This window comes from Mandrillus leucophaeus, unplaced genomic scaffold, assembly GCF_000951045.1.
Source record: "Mandrillus leucophaeus isolate KB7577 unplaced genomic scaffold, Mleu.le_1.0 Scaffold1092, whole genome shotgun sequence".
NCBI lineage: Eukaryota > Metazoa > Chordata > Mammalia > Primates > Cercopithecidae > Mandrillus > Mandrillus leucophaeus.
Window position 1 is genome coordinate 471,545 of NW_012099121.1, and position 5,614 is coordinate 477,158.

The window sequence follows — 5,614 nt, forward strand, 5'->3', positions numbered from 1 at the left end:
TGCCTCAGCCTCCCGAGTAGCTGGGACTACAGGCGCCCGCCACCTCGCCCGGCTAGTTTTTTGTATTTTTTAGTAGAGACAGGGTTTCACCGTTTTAGCCAGGATGGTCTCGATCTCCTGACCTCGTGATTCGCCCATCTCGGCCTCCCAAAGTGCTGGGATTACAGGCTTGAGCCACCGTGCCCGGCCACAAAGAGCATTTCTTTACTAATTGCTGGATTGAACAATTTCAGAGGAACAGGAGTTGTCATTTATTATTGGTTTTCAATTCTTTTGCAGTTTTATATTTTCATGCTTTAGTGATTGAGTTTAGCCTAGAGGGGATTCCAGAAATAAAAGATCATCCTTTTGAAGACCTATTCTTTCCTTGACTGCTTGTTTTTTCTTTTTTCTGGAGGGAGTTGTTTTATTTTTACTAAATAGGTTGCCACCTCCCACCTAAGACCTGCTTTTTCCATGAGTCTTACTTCATTCCACTCTGAATTTTTCCTTTCTATGACTCTTAAAATATTGATTGTATGGGCTGCATATTACTCCCTCTTTAGTTCTCTAAAATGATCACACATAACATTCAATAAATATTTGTTTAATTCATTGATTTTTTTTTTTTTTTTTTTTGGAGATAGAGTTTTGCTCTTGTTGTCCAGACTGGCACAATCTCGGCTCACTGCAACCTCCATCTCCCAGGTTCAAGGGGGATTCTCCTGTCTCAGCCTCCCAAGTTGCTGGGATTACAGGTGCCTGCCACTAGGCCTGGGCTAATTTTTATATTTTTAGTAGAGGCAGGGTTTCACCTTGTTGACCAGGCTGGTCTCGAACTCCTGACCTCAAGTAATCTACCTGCCTTGGCCTCCTGAAGCACTGGGATTACAGGTGTGAGCCACCGTGCCCGGCCTCATTGATATTTTTATAAATAGCTCTAGTTCATTAATTATGTATCTGCTATGTACAGTTTTTAAAAGAGTTAAGGATGAAAGAGAGAACAAGTTGTGTGCAACTGAACTTCTTCCTGGAAGTCTCGGAAGTCTCTTTATTGTTTAGGCTACCCCAAACATCTCATCTGATCCATAGGGCCACCTGGCAAAAAGCAGGACACTAGACACACACACTCTTGGATACCTAAATTTATCTCAATAGTCTATCAGATCATCCCTCTCCCTATCCAGGGATTGGTTTGGACAGGTGCAGGGCTCTTTTCTAGGGGTCTCTTTTGTTTTATTTCCAATGTTCTCTCCCTCTTCCAGCACAGGAAGAGGATTTTTGGTTTTTTAATTTGCTCTCAGGTAGGAATTGACAAAGATGTCTTGCTTTAGCCAGGCTCCTGAACCTTTTCTTAGGCCCATCTATATACTTCCTTCCAAAATCCAGTTTTAGCAAAGAACCCTAAGTCAGCTTAGCAAGAACCCTCCACTGTTGACATGTGATCACCCTTGTTATCCGATCAGTTCCTCATCTCCTACCATGCCCCAGGTGATGTTGAGTCACCCTGGCCTATCTTCAGCAAGAATCTTGTTTAGGTCTATTTAGTCAGAATCCCTCTCACCACCCTAATATTTCCTCTTACAGTAATTTTTTATCCACTGACCCCATCCTGCTCTTTGGCTATAAATTCTCACTTGTCCATGCTATCTTTAGAGTTAAGACCAATCTGTCTCCAGTGCAAAATCACAGTGCCATGGTCCCAATACCTATCATCATGGTCCTGAATAACATCTTTAACATGCTTTAACAAGTGTCATTTAATAGTGTATTTCTTTAACAAAATGAAGGAAGATGGGGGCAGAGTGGAACTCACTTAGGTATTTTGTCGAATGTTATACCGCCTATATTTTCTGTATTATACTTGGACTTGAACATTTGAACTTAAAAAGCAAGCAAGCAAGCAAACTGTATTAGACAGGGTTCTCTAGAGGGGCAGAACTAATACAATAGATGTATATATAAAGGAGAGTTTATTAAGGAGTATTGACTTGGCTGGGCACGTGGCTCACACCTGTATACCCAGCACTTTGGGAGGCCGAGGCGGGCGGATCACAAGGTCAGGAGATCGAGACCATCCTGGCTAACATGGTGAAACCCCAATCTCTACTAAAAATACAAAAAAATTAGCTGGGTGTTGTGGCAGGCACCTGTAGTCCCAGCTACTCGGGAGGTTGAGGCAGGAGAATGGTGTGAACCCAGGAGGCAGAGCTTGCAGTGAGCCGAGATCACACCACTGCACTCCAGCCTGGGTGACAGAGCGAGATTCCATCTCAAAAAAAAGGGAGTATTGACTCACACGATTACAAGGTGAGGTCCCACAGTAGGCCATCTATAAACTGAGGAGCAAAGAAGCCAATCTGAGTCTCAAAGCTGAAGAACTTGGAGTCCAGTGTTCAAGAGCAGGAAGCATCCAGCACATGAGAAAGATGTAGGCTGGGAGGCTAAGCCAGTCTAGTCTTTCACGTTCTTCTGTCTGGTTTTATGCTGACCATACTGGCAGCTGATTATATTGTGCCCACCCAGATTAAGCGTGGGTCTGCCTTTCCCAGTCCACTTACTCAAATGTTAATCTCCATGGCAACACCTTCACCGACACACCCAGGATCGCTATTTTGCATCCTTCAATCCAATCAAGTAGACACCCAGTATTAATACTCACACAAACAAAAACAGGAAGTCGCTACCTTGGTTCTTTGGTTCTATTGTGATGAACTTTGGGGCAATGGTGTCCTAACTACTGGGAAGGGTTATGGGAACAAAAGAAAATGGAGAAGGACCACATCCATCAATATGGTCATGTCTCAGTATCCATGGGGTATTGGGTTCAGGAAAACCCCCACCTCTGAGGATACCAAAATCCACAGATGCTTGTCCATTATATAAAATGGTGTATGCACATGGACCACTGTTCTAATAAAAATTTTTAAAATATATTTTTAATTAAAAAATAAAATAATGTTGTATTTCCATATAACCTATGCACATCCTCCAGGATATTTTAAACTACCTCTAGATTAATTCTAATACCTAATACAATGTAAATGCTGTATAAATGGTTGTGTTGTTACAGGAATGATAACAAGAAAAAATGTCTGCACATATTCAGTACAGACACAACCATTCTTTTTTTAAAAAAATATTTTCAATCCATGGTTGGTTGAACCTACAGATGCGGGATTCACAGATGCAGAGGGCTGACTGTATTTGGAAACATCATGCAGTGACAGATTATGGCAATTTGGTTCAATGTTGAAGGTAGTCTAAAAATTATTGAAGGAATTATTAAAATAATACTTCTGAGAAACAAGATTTAGCAATACATTTAAATCCTTATTTTTGAATGAGTCACAAAATTGTTTGTCCTAGATTCCTTCAGTTTTCCCTCATTCATCACTCACAACTTTTTTCTACAAAAATCCATTAACAATTTATATCTGTAAAGTGAAATTTTGATCATTTGATTGCTGTCAAAGCAGTGGTTTGCTTTCAGCAAAAGTGATATTTTGTCCCTGATCAAGTAGGAGGATAGCTGTGTAAGGAGCCTATCTTGGTGTTAAAAAATGGAGACTGCATCTCTGACAAAGAATCCATTTGCAAGTCGTTAATCTCAGGGGAGATTTAGAGAAGTAAGTTAATATTTTCTTGCTAAATTCTCCATCGTCATAGTACCATGAATTAGTTGTAAATAATACAAAGGTTCGTGTGAATGAAAAGTATCTATACATGAAGAGCTGGAGGAAAGTAAATTTAGCTGCTGAAAATATACGTTATAAGGCTTTGTATTAGCAGGCAGTTAATGTTACATTCTTCTCCTAATATTTCCTACATTTTTCTTATTGCTAGTCGACTAACTATGTTACAAGAGGAATTTATTACATTCATTGTATTCTTATTAATATTTTTTAAAAGAAATATTATATTTGTTTTTCATTTTACCATTTAACACCTATTATTTTTCCACTAAGCAATGATTCTTAACATAAGGCTGAAATCAATAGACATTTAACAAAGAATATATATACGTTTATCATCAATCGAAAACCCCGAGGACCTAATACAGCACGTACTAAAATTGAGTTTCAGTTCATCCTTGATTTTGTATTTTTGGGAAATTCTTTTTAGAGGCTTTGGTTTATTTCACTGAGAAAATAAGACAATTCTCAATATCAATTGACTAAAATATTTAAGGAAATATAATAGAGAAAAAGTTATTTATTGCATATTGCTAGAATATGAACATTTAGAACACTTTCTCACATGTTCACTCTGCCTCTGGTATTATAGTACAGCAAGCTAATTTGGATTTTGTGTGATTTTTACACAGAAAACCTTCACTTTAAAAAGGAGTTCGAAGTAGAGAGTTTTCTTTCCTGGAAAGCAGTACCAAACTAATATCTTTAGAAAAAGCTGCATGAAGCATGAAGTTGCATTTGGTTATCTGATTACAATTGCCTGCATCCAAGTCAAGAAACCAAAATGAGAAAAGGTAAAAACTTGAATGTCAAGTTATTAAATCAATTATAACACCAGAATTAGAATATGCTACTAATTGATATTAGGAGTGCAAGGGAAAATGTATAGCTAAAATTAAGAAAAATTGAAAATATGGCTATAGATGGGCCCAAGCATTAAAAGAATCTGACTATTAATTACAGATCCTGTTATGAAAATCAGGCAACTCCATGTACAGGTAATATGCAGAGATGTTAGAAATGAGCCATTGCCATACCAGGACCTCAAACTTTTTACAGATCAGCTTCTTTATTTGCAGAGTGCCTGGGAATTCCTGCTTTTTCTATATGGCATAATCCTCTTCAATATGGGTACTTATTCTGTCATCATCCCATCATAGTCCAAACTGCACTACTTCTTTGGGTTCTGGAACCCATCTGACAGGAAGAATTTCATGGTTGAGTTTTAAACAAAGAATTATGCTTGCATATATTGACATGGTACCATATCAACATTGCTAGAAGCACTCTCTCTGACTTTAAAGAAACATGCAGCAATTATTTTTATACATTATCCTTGTTGAATTGAACTCAGTATTATTTGAAATTCTAGCGCTGCATATATATGCATATATGAGGTCATAAAGGAAACATTCCAGGGAATGTTTTGACAATAGGGTAAAGGAAAAGAAAAGAAGGGACTAAACAATGTGCATAGAATGAAATTTTACAGTTTAGAAAGAAATCTCTGCAAGAAATTGAAAATTCTGTAGGACTAACAATAAACTTTATGGGCTCATAAACTCTGTAATTATTTTAACCTTTCCATAAAAGTTCTTGGAGAGCTATCCTCCCCACCCAACCCCGCTTCTCCTATCCTTTGGTAGGTAAATTAGAGTTAGAGGTATCTTGTTGAAAGACCAACAAACCAAAGAGGATAAGGCCCACCTGAAATCTGCAGTTTATAAAAAGTCAGGGCCTCTGTTCATGGCCAAGGATTACTTCTTCTTTCTTCTTCTTCTTCATCTTCATCTTCACCTTCTTTCTTCTCCCCCTTCTTCTTCTTTCTTCTTCCTTCTTCTTCCTCTTTCTTCTTTTCTGCTCCTAATCCTCCTTCCTCTTCTTCTTCTGCTTCTTCTTCCTCTCCTCCTCCTCCTCCTCCACCTCCTTTTGCTTCTTTC